Consider the following 17,258-nt stretch of genomic DNA (forward strand, 5'->3'; position numbering starts at 1 on the left):
TTGGATCGTTTGTTCAAAGAGGATAACGAAGCACAGCATTTAAAGAATCCTCTAACACAGATTTTGATCTATAAGTGAAAGACTTCTCATACTTCTTTGCTTCTGCAAAACAAGACATTTTCAGTGTGAATATAAGGGGTCATGTGACAGGAAACTTAAACAATCACATTAATGATGCATAATTAAAGATCAACAGTTTATTTTTTTTTTAAAACAAATCTCTATGTAAATGTTCCTACATTTTCCCATGATCAATGTGCTGTTTAGCTTCTTTTATCACTTCGCTATTGAACATCTGTGTTCTCTTGTTCAGCTGCAGAGTATTTATATCAGGGTATTAGTATAATTGCCACATTTTTCAGCAGGCTGAGTGAGGAATGCAGTTTTCTTTCAGACAATGAGACGTACAGGCTCGAACACCTTCCTGCGGCATTTTAGTAATAACAGGTATGAGAAGGGTATTGTAGTTTAACACTTTATTAGACGCTGGACCCTAATTGAGGGAAGTGGGACACAGATGTGCATAAATGGTTCAGAAAAAACTACTGAGTTGCTCAGCCTATTTATTGCTTTCAGTCAGTGCCATGCAACATTTATTTGTGGTGCGTTTTGTGACTAATTTACCAGTAAAGGTCAACTTTATGGGATCTTCCAGGAGCTAGTAAACATAGATGCTGGTTAAATGAACATCTGATGGATCATTAAAATGATGATTGAAAGGTTTAGTGCCCTCTGCATTTAAAAAGGCCAAATGGGAATTCAATATTTTCTAGAATATAATGACTATAATGACAAAGTACATTAAATAAGCCACCTTATTAGGTCCACCCTGTTTGTACCGGATTGGATCCCCTGTCTTCTTCAGAAGATAGGTAAGTAGGTAGGTAGGTAGGTAGGTAGGTAGGTGGGTGGGTGGGCGGCCAGGTAGGCAGGCAGGTAGGTAGGTAGGTGGATAGATGGATCTTAATACTTAAGAAATGGGCCAATATGTGGGTGTTGATGTTAAATAATGCATAAATCTTAGTTTGACAACCCAGGTAACTCATAATTCTCCTTCAGACACTCCAGCGACCCCTGCCCCTGCTTTGGATTCTCAATCAGACATGATGAAGGGATAACATGTCTGTGTTAGTATTTTCAGAGCCTGGACGATATTTCAGCATCAAGTCAAACACTGCCGATTTAGAGCGCCGAGCATTGCAGTGGCCAAATGATTTAACAGGTTATTATCCCTAAACACTATACACTTGTTGCTCTCTGAATTTTTCCATTACAGCCTAGTTAAGGGCTACCAACTCTAACTTCATAGAGCTATAGTTTTGATCAGTGGGCTTCAAACTACGGCTTGCAAATGCTATAAGATGCGACTTACCCTCATACTCTTCAGAGAGAAGGGCTCCTAACCGTCCATGGCTGGCATCTACTTCTAGCACAATAGGCTTCTGGAAATCTGCATAAGTAAGAACAGAAGCAGTTATTAATGCTACTTTGAGTAAATTTTGGGATCTTGAGTTTGAACAGAGTGTCCATAAGCTCAGAGGTCTCCTAGGTGTTTTGCATTTTTTACCAGAAGGAAGGAGTCTAGACACCAAATGATTCAAAGGGACAGCTGTCTTAGAAAACGCACCAATAAATCTCCTATAGTAGCTGGCAAACTGTAAAAATAACCGAAGCTCTACTAAATTAGTGGGCCTCTTCCAATCTCAAACTGCACCCACTTTGTCCGGGTCAGTGGAGACCCTTTCTACAGATACTACATGATCCACATATCTAACTCATTTTTTAAAAAACTGACATTTAGAGAGCTTCACTTTTAGACCTTGGGTTTCAAGCCATGACAGAACATGATCCAAACACTGCAAGTGTTGTTCCACTGTTGATGAAAAAATTATAACATTATCCAAGTACAAGAACACATACTGGTAGTGGCAATCTCCAAAAAGGCACTCAAGTTGCTGAAATGTACTAGGTGCATTACACAACCTGAATAGCATACATTTAAACTCAGATAATCCAAAGGGTGTGCAAAACGTCATTTTCGCCTTGTCCTTCTCAGCCATCTCTACCTGATTGTACTCACTAGCCAGTTCTAGAGTTGTAAACCATTGAGATCCTGCCAAGACATCAAGGGTCTCATCAATCCAAGTCAAAAGAAATGCATCCCTCCTAGTTTTGGCATTTAACTGTCTGTAATCCACACACACATATGTAAAATTCCATCTTTCTTTTGTACCAATACAATTGGTGATGCATATATGGATTACTACTTTCTCTGATCATCTGACGCTGTAGGAGCTGTTTAATGTGAGAATGTACCAGGTCATAGCTGCCATATCGGTGTCAATGGGATTTCATGTGTTATAAAGTTGGTACCCACATCAGATTTTCAAACTCAGGAGACTCCAAATGAATATCTGTTGTAGTGATTTCTGACTGAAAACTATAATGTGAATCAACTGAAAACTGTATGTGGGACTCAAATGACACAACTCAAAAGCCTTTCCCCTTTCTGCCTTAACTAAGAAAGGAGAAACCAGTAACCCCTCAGGAAGACTGCCCTCTTCTGGACCAAGAGGTTTGACAAACAAGTAAATTTGATGGAGGGTAGGCATCTGTGGACATGTAACTGGGACATAGTGAAAACTATTAGCATGTTCACAAAAAGGGTTCTTACCCTGAACTCAGATGAGAAAAAGGTTAAGAGAGTTGACCAACAGGCAATTAACATTAACCCCAGCAAAATCCACCTCCTCTTCCAAGTATTCACCAACCAAGTTACATACATTTGGATTAGTATCTTTATCAGAGCCTTGTGAACCCCCCCATCAGTGTTTGACTTTGCACACTGGCGAGTTCTAGTTTCCCATTTGCTTTGGGAACTGAGCACCATCTTTAGGGTTAGTTTTAATGAAGGTGGGACAATTACAGGCAATATGGCCACTGTTAACTTTTAAACCAGATTGGTTTTCCATCAGCTGTTTTCTGGGGTCTAGAATTGCATGCTTCAGAGGGAGGGACACTATTGGGGGCTAAAGCCTTCATTACCAATTCTAACTGGGTCTGCCGCGCCTTTAACAGTGACACCAGTTCACCACATTCAGGAGAGCATGGCACAGTGCTTTCACAGGAAACGCTTCATTTAAGACTGGACTGATATAACGGTTAAATTTAGAGCGCAGATTTTCATACTGTGTCATCCATTTTATAGTTTTACCTCAGACATCCAAAATTGTCCGCTGTGAATTAGCATTTATTAAATCTCTGTCTTATTTTCAGGGCGTGATTGCTCACACCATTGCAGAATTGGTCACGTAAATCTTTTGAAGCTACCGCTACATCCGTTTTGCCCACTTGATCTATTTAATCCATCAAGGCATGGGAATAATCAAGCAAGGACTCACCATCTAGTTGTCTGTGATTAATGAACCTGCATTGTAATGATATCCATGAATGCATACAACCATGCACTTCCTTATGAACATCAAAAATACATTGAACTTGTTCCCATTGAACCATTGGCAAGAACATAATTTCCGTTTTGGCAGCGTTCTTTCTCTGTATGCCTTCATGCTTGTAAGAAGTCTCTGTACAAGTTACCACAGAACTGCAACATTCTGGTTCTGTTGTACATAAATAACAGTGTCATTGTGTCTAATTCCTTCTCCACCTGTAGCTCCAGTTAAGGTGGAGGGTCTTTCTGAGTCTGTAGTTAATGCAGCTGCTTTCAAAGCTGCCAATTCCTTTACAATGTCCTTTATTTACTGTGACATGTTCTGTCTCTTGGGCTACTCTAGAGCGCTGCCGCTACTTGTTGAATCCATTTTGACGTCACGAGCGAAAGGTATTCCTCTGCCACATCTGCTGTCCGTATAACTAAATTAAACTTAACAAAAAGAGGTGACTTCCCCTAGGTACTTTTTACCAAACAATGTCAAATGTTACCAAGTGTAATCAATGTGCCAAAGTGCCACTGCCTCTTTTATCTATACACGCACGCACACACACATACATACACACACACACATATATATATATATAAACTCCATCGTTATGTTCAAGACACCAGTTAGAAATTATTTGAGCTTTGTAACATGGTGCATTGTCCTGTTGGAAGGAGCCATCAGAAGATGCTACACTGTGGTCATAAAGGGATGGACATAGTCAGCAACAATACTCAGGTAGGCTGTGGTGGTTAAACCATGACACCTTGGTACAAAGGGGCCCAAGGTGGGCCAATAAAATATGAATGATTGTGTCCACAAACTCCTTGACTTGTGCCTCCTGTTTTTAGCTGACAGGAGGCACCCGGTGTGGTCTTCTGCTGCTGTAGCCCATGTGCTTGAAGGCTGGACATGTGATTATGTATTCAGAGATGCTGTTCTGCATACATTTGTTGGAACAAGTGTATTTAACTTCCTGTTGCCTTTCCATCATCTTCAACCAGTCTGCCCATTCTCTTCTGACCTCTGACATTGACAAGACATTCTGATCCAGACAACTGCTGCTCACTGGATATTTTTTTCTTCTTCAGACCGTTCTCTGTAAAGTCTAGAGATAGTTGTGTGTGAAAATCCCAGTAGATCAGCAGCTTCTGAAATACTCAGACCAACAGCCATGCCATGTTCAATGTCTCTTAAATCCTCTTTCTTCCTCATTCTGATGCTCACTTTGAACTTCAGCAAGTCACCTGCACCATGTCTGCATGACTAAATGTATTGAGTTGCTGCCATGTCATTGGCTGATTAGATATTTCTGTTAAGCGGCTAAAAATGTGGGCCTGATAACTATATACTTTCCTTTGGGAGCTTAGCATTGTGTGATGCAGCCAACTGACCTCAGTCCTTGATCTTCCAATGGAAAGAGTCTTTATGAAGTTTTAAATTATGAGAAACAGTTGACTAATAGAGCATGTTGATTAACAGGTCATACCCACGTAACCTACTCTACCTAGGTCTATAACCCAGCAGCAGCATATGCGCGTTTTATCCAGACCCTTGATGAACATGTAATTATTTCTTCCTCTGTGGTTGCACTCATTCACTTATTTGTCTGTTGTTGTCTGCTTCCTCCTCTGTCTGGACAGAAACAGTCAGAGCCCTCCTCCACAAACCATCATGTAGGCTGACAGAAAGGCTGACTTGACACTCTTGACACTCCTCGCCTCTGTGTTCCATCATGTCAGCACATCCTCTGTTCCCTCTGCACTGCCTTCTTCTCAAAATGGACTGAATTATCAAAGTCCGAGACACTGATTCTCACTCACCACCTGCACATGGAGGACATCTTTAAATAATAAAACCAAAATAATGAAAGGTTATCAAATGACCTACTGGAGTTTCAGTAGACCGTAGAACAGACCAAAAAAAAAAAAAAAAAACATCAAGCACAAATAGTGTGGTTTTGTTTTTTTTTGGGGGGGTTGATCACAATCGATTCAAATGATGCATTTCCTGTTTTAAATGAAATCTCATAGCTGCTGTACGAGATATGAGGGATGAGCCGGCAGTCTTTTGTTGTGGTAACTTAACCAATCGGTGAGGGGCTCAGGGCTCATTTATACCTTCCTTTTTGATTCGAATTTCAGTGTTTTTGCTTGGACAGTTTGCCTCGTTTGGGGTATTGTGAACGTGCAAACAAATTCTGATTTGAATCAAAGAAGTGGACCTGGTCTGCCCACAAACGGAGGTCTCGGTTCGAATACAGGAAGCAGACTACAAAACAGAGTACATTATGGGATCAGCACACAGCTGTTTGTGGGTTACAAACAAACAAAACATAAGCGCATGTGGGGCATTAGGAAAAGTTTTGATAGAAAAATGATCAACCCAAGACCACAGCTCCATTTTTAGCTGTTATGTACTAAAAAAAGTTGTTTTGCATTAACCAATAGATGAACAAGTTTTCTTCTTCATTGTGTGTCTTGTCTTTTCCGTTAGTAATTCTTGGTGCAGTGCCCCCTCTAGCAGAGAGTGGAGCATCTTATTTAAAATGTTTAATTTCATTTGAGAAGTGCAATTTCAGTCATGAATACTGTAGTCCCCAATTGAACCAAGTACACTTTCAAAGTAGAACTGTTGCTCCTCCACATAGGGAGGAGCCAGACGAGGTGGCTTGGACATCTGATTAGGATGCCTACTGAATGCTTGCCTGTTGAGGTGTTCCAGGCACGTCCCAGTGACAGACCCTGGGGAAAATCCAGGACATGCTGGAGGGATTATGTCTCTTGGCTGGCTTGGGAATGCCAAGGATCCCCTTGGACGAGCTAGAAGAAGTAGAGAAAAAAAGGGAAGTCTGGGCTTCCCTGCTTAGGCGGCTGCCCCCACGATCTGACCCATAATAAGCAGAACTGGATGGATGGATGGATGGATGGATGGACATTATCAGCATGCTATGGTCCTGAAGAAGCTGCGAAGGTACCATGTAAACAGTAAACAGAAGGGGACCAAGGACCTAGCCCTGTGGTACCCCTGTGGAGTTTTGGTAAAATGTCTGAAATTTTTTATTTTTATCAGTCTGTTTGGAGTAAATGATCTAATGTTTATTGAGATCAGCAGGAGGTGCTACAGGCTATGTCCCACTGTAATAAACATCATAGTGTTGTTTACTGGACACTAAATTTATAAAAAGAAGAGAAACAGAATCAGAAAAATGTGGGGAGGGTTCTTCCACTGATTATTCTTTGATTTTACAGTTTTAGGTGTGTTCAGACTTTCTTTATTATCTCTTTATTAAGTGTGGATCAAATCTTTTATTGAAAAAGGAAACAAAACACTAACTTAAAGTTTTTGAACATGTTCAAACAGTGAAGCCACCATCATTAGAGGTGGACTGCCACAGCGTTTTATAATTGGCCCTGTGGTTATCAATACTTTATTGTCCAATTTTAATGCTGAAGACATGATTTTACACCTTGCTAAGGTTATCTGCTGTGTTAATTATTCTAACATAAACGACCCATATTGTGATTTGAATTACCAGCTGAAATGAAACCATTAATTTTCAACCATGTTAGATTAAGAAAGTTGAGCCTGACAGAGTCAATAGACAAGACTAAGATGTGTGTCTAAAGGGAATGAAATGAACTGGAGAAAAGACGGAGAGCAAAGTAAAAGAGAGGAAATTAGATGGGTCAGAGAGGAAGGGGGAGCACAAAGCCAAAGAAAAGATAGACGAGTGCAAGTCTTTCAGCACTGATCACTACATAGACAGCACAATGATCTGTGATTTCTAATATGTGTGGTCATCATTTCTGGGATCAGATACAATATCTCTTCTAAAAGCCAACTAATGTGTCACATTCTGGAAATACAGCTTTCCAGCCAGCTATGAATAAGGGAGGCAGAGTGATGGGAAAAAAAGAGGTAAGGGGAGGAAATGAAAAGGCGGGGAGGAGATGATGCTGTGGATACAGCAGCTGAATAAGAGAAAACAACAGAGGTGAAGACAGTTTTAGAATACAGTCTCACCAAACTGACTCAAAATTATTTATAACATTTCATTTCATTCCTTTTCTTTTATTCTTCCATTCTTTTCTGGTTTATACCGAAACTGTGACAGATGGAAAAGTTCTCTGTTTAAGCTCCAGGTGTATGGGAACGTACTAGAGTGGTATGAGATTGTGTTTTCATAACAAACCTGGTTTCTGCACCTTCAGCTTAGAGAAGCGGGGGTGTAGAAATCAAGCAGGATGTGGGGAGGAATGGAAGGATGAGACGAATGTAGGAGGGAGGAGTGGGAGGGATGAGAGTTTTTTGTGGTCACCCTGAGGAGTTATGGATGGCTCTGTTTTCTGTCAACAAGGTCGGATAAGAGATTACTTTGGTATAACTGAAACATACCGATGCACATTTACATTCACATATGTCATTTAATACACACACACACACACACTGTATCATACACACAGTGATATCATGCAAGAAGAACACATATTCGACAGAAATGCTGAGATTTTTATATTTGTATTTTTATTATTTTTTTATGTATTTTTATCTGAGGACCATCATGAGCTTAACTGGCAGTCATTCATTTACTTAAAGTGTTGTAATCCTCCATGCAACACTTCCACACTGATTACATGGTTCATGTTGGAGTAAATAACAAAAAAGCTTAAGGAAATTAAAGAAAACAGCTGGTATTCATATATAACTATGAAAATATACATAGTTGATGACAGGTGTGGACTGCAGACAGGTCAGTTCAACAGCTGGACTGGTTCTTCACAGTCATAAATATAATAAATGTGGTGCTGAAATAAGTAAGACGTTCGCTTAAAAAAAAGGTGAGATCAAACTGAATAAATCATGACAATATCAGCTCAGTATAATGGAATAATGAATCGGTAAAGTACATTAAAATACAATGTCATCACTTGGTTTATACATAGTCACTTTATGTCCACCTGAATGTTAACAGAAATATCTTAACAGCCAATCACATGGCAGCAACTCACTGCATTTACTCATCTAGACATGGTGCAGATGACATGGTGAAGTTCAAACCGAGCATCAGAACAAGGAAGAAAGTAGATTTTGAACGTTGCATGTCCAATGAGCAGCAGTTGTCCAGAACAAAATGTCTTGTTGAGGTCAGAGGTCAGACGAGAATGGACAGACTGGTTGAAGATGATGAAAAGGCAACAGGTAGTCAAAAAGCCGCAGCAGAAGATACGCCGGCTGCCACTCCTTTCAGCTAAGAACAGGAGACATTAGTGAAGGTGTTTGCGGGACCCGGTCATTCATATTTTCTTGACCTACTTTGGGCCCCTTAGTACCAGCATGGCCTGGTTTAACCACCACCGCCTGAGTATTGTCAGACCATCTCCATCTGGTTTCTTGAACATGACAATGAGTTCTCTGTACCTCAACGGCCTCCACAGTCACCAGATCTCAATCCAATAGAGCAGCTTTGGGATGTGGTGGAACGGGAGATTCTCATCATCAATGCAACTGACAAACCTGCAGCAACTGTGTGATGCCGTCAAGTTGATATGGAGCAAATCTCAGAGGAATGTTTCCAACACCTTGTTGAGTCTATGACAACAAGAATTATGGCAGTTCTGAAGGAAATAAAGGGGTCCAATCCAGTACTGGACCTGATTAAGTGGATGGTGGATGTACTGTATATACACAAAAATATAAGTAATATAAATAATAATAGTCCAAAAACTAGATATTAGTCCCAAAGCAGTTTGAGATGAAGTGATAATACATTTATAATTTTCCTCTGGGAAGTGTTGTAAACTGAGATCTTTCTTTTATTTTTTTCTTTGTAAATAAAAATGAATTCATATAACTGTTTCAAGTTAGTTCCTATTGTAAATGCTTGTCTCTTCTAACCAATCACATTCTTGCCTCATCACTGTGTTGAGTAAAGGGTTTACATATAACACAAACAAGTATTTAAATGAGAAAAAAAAAATCCCTGAAATTATCAACAACCTGAAACAGTTAAAGTGCTAAAATGATAAAATTGTGGTTTTTGAGGAGATACTCATGTCATTTTACCACTCGTCACAAAACTGTCTCAACTTCACATCAGTGTGGAATAAATCACCCTTTAACTCATGTGTTTATTTGGATGCTAGCTTGGTTAATTAACTTAACTGATGAGGTGAACAGACATTCAGTCCAGTTGAATTAAAGTAAGAGCTTCCAGTGAATGTTCAGTCCTGCATGTTATGTGGCATGTTTGTAATATCAACTCAGGGAATATTCTGTGCTAATCTAGATTAGATTGTGGTGGATTAGGGAGGCGGCATGTTTGTCCATGGCAGCGGCTCCCTGACACCAGTTTAATCCTGCCGATGAACCGAGACCACAAAGTCAGCAAGACCTAGGTGTTATCGCAGGTCAGGTCACTCAGTCCGACACATTTGTGGGAACGCAAAGTACACCTGATCTAAACAAAAATAATAATAATAAAAAAAAAACATTGGCGGGTAGAGCAGAAAACACACAGATACACCACCATTTATTCTTGTGACAGTGAAGAATAGTTGAAATGAAACAGGAAGTTTTAATATTCTCATCTGACAAAGAGTGTCTGCTTCGTCTGAAACAGATTTATGAGACAGACTCGAAGAAAATGCCTGACAAAAAAAAAAAGATAAATTACAGGATGGAGAAGCTGGTGGAAAATGCGGAACTAACTCTGAAAAAGTATAAACTCAGTTGATTGATGTGTGTGTAAAGCAAATAACCATTGTCTGAGTTCCAGGTGATAGTTAAAGAAGCTTTGATGAAGCCATGGTGAGGATAACAGCATCATTTAGTCTGACTCAGACTGAAATACACTAAGTCTCATCTCCAACTGCTGCTATTTACAGAAAATAAAACAAACACCACAAGGCTTTCTCACACACACTGGTGTGACATCTGTGTTTCTGGTGTAGAAATATGACCATATGGACAAGATGAGGAGTGTAACATTAGGATGCTGGCTTGGAGTTACGTCCTGAAAGAGAAGAGACCTTTTTAAATGTTCTGGAGACAAAATGATGTAGAAGGAAGACACTTTTCTGCTTTCCACATGTCTTAATTCATTTCCTTAAGTAACTGTACAGGATTTGACTCAATCTAAGAAAAATCCTAGCAGTTGTCGCACCAACCAAGATAGATAGATAGATAGATTTTGGCTGCGCAGCCTTTGACAGCACACTTTTCACAGGTTTTACACCACTTCTCCACATCCTTGTACATGTTAGGCCAGTATTAACATGCATGCACGAGCTGTAGTGTCCGGTCAACCCTTCATGACCCTGGTCATCATGTAGAAAGCGGAGGATTTCATTATGCAAACACTGAGGTAGTGCCAGCTGCTCATCCTCAGCCTATCCACCTGGAGCATGAATACAGAGGTAGAGTACTGACTCTCGCTCTGTGCGATGCCCCCACTGCCGTACCAGCCCACTGCTGCCTTTAGCCAGCTTATTTCTCTGTTTAATGTCGGGTATGCTACACCCTTCCCAATACTTAAGAAATGGGCCAATGTCGGTTGTTGATGTTGAACAACGCATAAATCTGAGTTTGACAACCCAGGTAACACACTAATCTCCTCCTGCACTCTAGTGACCCCTGACCTTGCTTTGGATTTTTTGATAGTTTCCATATTTATTTAACAAAATACTGAGCAGACATTAGCAGAAACCAAAGGAAGCAGGTGGTTAAAGAAGGATGAAGACATCACTTGTCTAACATGATCAATCACAGCATTACAAGACAAACTGGGCAGATGGACCGGGTGGAAGAAACGGACTGGTGGGACCTATTTGGTGCGAGGAGAAAATCGTGATGTTCCTCAAGGCACAGTCTTTGGTTTTTAATTAACATTTCCACTTACTCAATTTTAGAACTGAAAATGACTCAAATCTGTCAGGTGACATAAAGGTCAACATTTTTGAGAAGACAACAGAGATCATCACGTCTTTGACCAGCCAAGTCCCATCTGCAGATGCCATGCTTTCTGCTGCATGGAGGCTTTAATGGTTACCCTCGTCTCCTTGAAGAGTGGCTGTTAGTCAGGCATGAGCTACAAGTACAGTCGTCTCAGACATCTGACAACAGTCAAATACGTCAGCATTCATTTTATAGTCAGTTTGTACCATCCAGTTCTAACAGTCCAACAGATCACAAAAGGAAATTCAAAGCAAAAAAAAAAAAAAAACTGGCAAAAACTAAATCTACACTGACTCCCATAGGAGCTGTGGATGTGAAAAGGGAAACAACAAACAAAGAACAAAGAAAAGGAAGTGTGAACGTTCATGCTTGACTCTTTACAACATCGTGTTGTAAACTCCATACTCCAAATCAGACAGTTCTGTGAAAGTCTCTTCATTCTTTCCTCCATATGTTCATAACCTCACACAGTCTCAGTATGCCGTTTCTCTCAGTCTTCATGTTTAAATTTTGTGGTGCTTCACAACAGTGTGTTCAGTCACATATTTGCATGTGTACCAGGAGTCTTATTTACAAAGTACAGTCAGAAGGTTTTAATGGCTTTGGCTCCAATCCACATGTTGCCATGCTTATCAGAGGGTGTGTTTAGCTGAGTGTGATGGGAATAATACATGATGCAAATACATAATAGCAGTTTTTCTTTCTGAAATGTTCTTCAGTGACTTCACCATGATGGATCGGCTGATTACTTTACGATGTGTGCTAGCATCTGTTCTGCAGCTTCTCCCAAGATTAGGAACAAAAGCAGAGGGAAAATTACAAGCTGTAGGTCTGAGCCAGTTTTATTTTACAAATAAAAATACTGGACCTTAGCTGTACTTTGTCAAAGATCTCAAAAGTGTGAAGTTTTTGCTTTGGCCATATTTGGAAAGTGTTTGGTTAATTATAACTCAGGAGGCAGCTTCCTGTTTGCTTGTTAACACTGATTGGTATTAACAAATAAGACTGTTTTTATACAAGAATGAAATTTTTTTCTGTAATAAACAATATGGAAGCAACTGGTCATTTGCAGTGATAATGTGCTAGCAGGCAATAAAAGAAAACAATAAAACCGGCATTAATAAGCCAGAACTGGCAGATCATTTGTAATTTGTACATGATTCAGATTATTGTTTTATTTAATTTATTCTAATATATATATTAGCAGGTTTAGCTCCTGCTGAGATGCAAATTCATCTGTTTGGTTTGTTAAATAAACTGAAAACCAGGAAGCTGTTTCTGAAGCATGATCTTAGATCATACCCCACTCTACAAGACTTCCGCTCCAAAACCCAGGAAGGTAAACAGTTTAACACACTCATGTTCTAGAAAAATGTTTAATGGAGCAATGAGAAATGAGTCTAAGTAAAGGTCAGCTGGGCATAATTACAGATAACTAGTCTCTGTGCTGGAACTGGAAATTAAATGCACTGACCATTTGTCAGATTTTTTCTCAAATAAAAGACACAACTGTGTGGTTGCTCCACACAGTTTAACCACATTTGAGTCTAATAAATTCCGTAGCTCTCACTTTATAGTGTGATAGGAACCTAATTCAACCAACTTACAGTTAATAGTTCGTCTTTTGAACAAAAGTTGATGCTGAAATGCCAGATTGGACAAAAGAGACCACAAGTATCTAAATACAGTTCAGGTGTTGGTACTAAATGTTTTTTGGACTATACTTTGATTTTAGTTTCCACTCACCTTTGATTCTGCAGACCTGAGCACAACAAAATGAGTATAATTTGTGACACACTCACCACAATGAAACCTCTAAGTGTTTCACATTTCGCTGGAGGTTTGAAAAGGCACAAAGGCTTTTAAGCAATTAGAGCCGGCTGCCAAATTTTTACACCGAGCATCTGATGAAAACACTGCTGTCTCCAACTCCCGGATTCATAAATGATTTGGACACACAAAGAAACATGCATCTGACCCCCCCCCCCCCCCAAAAAAAAAAAAAAACTTATTTACTTAGCATTTATGCAACTAAAGAAGCATTAAGCACAACAACAAGCTGGTATTTCCACACTTGTTTAAACTTTTTCTAAAATTCACAAGACAGTTTTGATTCAGTTTCCTCTGTAAAAAAAAAAACGTCAGTCAGTATTTTTATGAATATTCACGACTTTGGTTGCACAATCAATTATGATTTGATTGATGAACTTCCCAATTTACATGTCAAAATATTCTAAAACAAGATGGGAAACAACCCTGTTTTTTGTTTGTTTGTTTAATCCAAAGCATCTTGTTACTAACCAACTAAAAGTTGTCTCAAGTGAGAGTGAAACCCTCCCCCACACAGGGCAGTCTGACCACCTCTTTATGAGTAATGATGCACAACATCTGGCTACATCTGTCATAACATCAAAGTCTCAATACTTAATTCAGCTTTACTGATAAAACTTTTTTCAAGCGTTTGAAGTTAAACCAAAAGTGTTTTTTACAGGGCAAAGCCAATTAAGAATTATTTTTAAGTAAATACTTAGAACCTTTAACAAAAAGAAAAAAAAGAAAATCAGCACTCATAATACAATTTAAAAAGAAATTAAATAAAAATTTAAACAATAACTGGAGCAAGAGAACACAAGAATGAAAAGACCAATAAATTGAGCAAAAGCTTCTGCAAGTCCTGTGTGCCGATTTTCTCTTTAACAGGACAACATCATCTATTAAAGACAACGTCAATACATCTGATTTCTAAACTTACTGGTAATCTGTTGTCTCCATCTGGTTGTACAGTCTTTAAGAGTGTAAAGACACATTAGAGTTAAGGATATGTCCCTGCAGCCATGTCCCAGCGAAACACCTTATCCTGCCTTTTCTGTATTCCTTCTGTGTACTTGTTAGCAGTTGTTTATCTATTTGGCTGGCTAGCAACCTCATACTTCCTATTAGAGCAAGACATGGAATAGAAATCTTCTGTAAGTAGAATAAGATAAAATAGCTGGACTGAATTTTATACTCAGCCCAAATAGCTGCAGGAAGCTCCCTCAGTTGCTATTTTATGTGTTTACTTCATTACTGATAAAAACGTATTGACATGTTAGTATTCTTTAAAATGTATTTTAACTTTGAGATCAAACAAATTAAATATTTCAAACGTCCATCTGATCCATACACATATTTGACTCCCTTTAATGAATAGAAACACAAACTGACAGTTAATAGCAGGAATCCTTTGATTCATCGCTGCTCTCCTCACATTCCTCACTCATAAAATATGATATATATCCTCAACATTTTCATCTTTAACACACCAGTAGAGCCCAGGAGTCAGTAAGTCAATCAGCTGTGTTTACTACGGCCTGGACTCTTGCTGTAGGCTATAGATAAAAATGTGCTTCTGTGAATCAAAGCAGCTTGAAGAACAGAAGCTTTATTCCCGGGGAGTATTAAAGTCCTGCCAGCTCTCCTTTTTTGACGTTCCTCCAACTTGTTGCTGTTGCCCTGAAGTTAGTGCTGCTCTCCCAGATGTAGGAATGAAAGGGCAAATTTTCATATAAAAGAAAAGACATATATGAAGACAAGAACATAGCGTCAGTCTGAGTGAAGCTCACTCCTACACACATACATAATACTGCACATACCGTTCAACACAGATGAATCAAATTTCCACAGCAAAGTTAAGAGGGAGTCACCTGTTGCAACAAGGAGTCTGATTATTTGTTTTAATATTAAACAGCTGACAGGTTAGCATCTCAACTTCTCACAAGTTATCAATCTGTAATAATTTCAAGGGATTTATAATGTTGTACAGAAAGATATGAAACATCTGATTACTTTTTCAGTTTAGATGTGAATTCACACACTAGATACCCCCAAATGTTAACCTATGTCATATCATAGATCCTAATACATTACCCAAGAAAAATGAAGCTTTGAATTGGGCAAACCATTTTCTGCTTCAGACAAGGACACAACCGAGCAGATGAAAACTTGGAAAATCTCTGAAATGTAGAACTTCTGGGTGTGTGGATGTGTGAAAGCAGTTAGGCTTTGGACTCTTCATGACCCACAATCTTGACAAGTAAAACAAGAAACAGAGGCTTTATTGCCCCATGAGCTTGCCCCAGCATATCATCTAGCAGAGAAGGGCCCTGACTAACTGGAGTAAAATGATTTGCAAACCTTTAACCGAGTGATTACTGCAAACTCTGACATGATCTGATTCAGCTACATTTGATCCCAACCAAAGGATCATGTAACACATCTTTTAATTAAATCCTTGGCTCGCTCTCACTTTTTATAACTTCATGATGAACTGAGTAACCTTGGTTCATCATCAACCTCCATAGGTTTCATGATTTGAACGATTGAAACAACCAAAAAAAAATAAAATAAAAATACACAAACCTTCAGCACACACTCTGGTCTACAATCAGTTGGACAGAACTACACAGAACTGGTGAGGATGAGGTGACATCGTGCATACAAGCAAAGTTATATCAACCCTGGTTTGGGAAACCGAACATTTCTCTAACAAGCAAATATGCATTCATAACAGGAATAAACAAGGACATTAAGATTGTACACAAACTTAAAGACTTGCTGTCAGCTGGTGGTTGTACCAGTTTTACATTTGTGAACTGGAGAAAATGAATTGTTTCTGGTAGGAAGAAAACTTTAAAAGCCCCCAGAAAACTTCAAGTGAATTCTGGAGAGGCCATCTACAATTTCCACAGATGAAACATTACTTGAAAAGTCTGAACTTACAATTGTGAAAAAGAAAGGAACCTCTTTCAGTTATAGGTTTTATATGTTGATCCATCGTTTGGCTAAATCCACTTATTCCAATGCAGGGTTGGGAGTCGGGTGGGGGTGGAGGGGGGTGCACAGTTTTATGTATCAAGTAAAAATATTATCTAGATCCTTGTCAAAATTAAAATAAAAATCCAACCTCAGATAAACAACAATACATGACATATTACACTGAGTCATTATTTACTGAACAGAAACTGCATCCACCTCATGATCCAGGAACTTAAATAAGCTCCTAGTAGCAATAAGTTGATGTAATGGTATTCTGGGTGATGTTATCAGTCTCTCTCATAGCTGTGGAGGAACCTTGTTCCACTCTTCTTTCCAACGTTGCTTCAGTTCATTGAGATTGGCAGCATTAGTTTCAGCACAGCTATTTGAAGGTCCCACCATAGCATTTCAACTAGGGTGAGGTCTGGACTTTGACTGGATCATGTCCACACCTTGACTCTTCCAGGACATTCTGTTGCAGATCTCCTGCTGAGTTTGGGATCATTTTCCTGTTGCATGAGCCAAGCTTTAGCAGAAAGATGGCATTTGACTCTAGAATACTTTGGTATACAGAGGAGTTCATGGTCCGTTCAGTGACTACAAGGCATCCAGGTCCAGCAGCTGTAGAACAAGCCAAAATCATCAGCCCTCCACCACCGTGCTTGACAGTTGGTATGAGGAGTTTGTGTTAATATGCTGTGTTTGGTTTCTTTGTACATTCTGACCAAAGATCTCCACCTTGGTCTGGTCTTTCCAAAAGACACTGTTCCAGAAGTTTTGTGGTTTGTTCAGATGCAGCAGCTTTGCAAACCTAAGTGGTGCTTACATGTTTTAGAGAGTCTTTCTCTTCTCTTTCAACACTCCCAAACAAGCCATACTTGTGCAGTCTTTTTGTGATTGGACTGTTATGAACTTTAACATTTAAGTGAGTCTGACATGTAGCTCTTCAGCTGTTTAAAGGTCCGCTTGAATAGATGAAATGCAACTCAAAAGGAACACACTGATGATTTTAGTCAAAAGAAAGCAGGAGATAGAAACACACACACACGGTGTTAACCATTGACACCT

This window comes from Melanotaenia boesemani, chromosome 3 (assembly GCF_017639745.1).
Source record: "Melanotaenia boesemani isolate fMelBoe1 chromosome 3, fMelBoe1.pri, whole genome shotgun sequence".
In the NCBI taxonomy this organism is placed as follows: Eukaryota; Metazoa; Chordata; class Actinopteri; order Atheriniformes; family Melanotaeniidae; genus Melanotaenia; species Melanotaenia boesemani.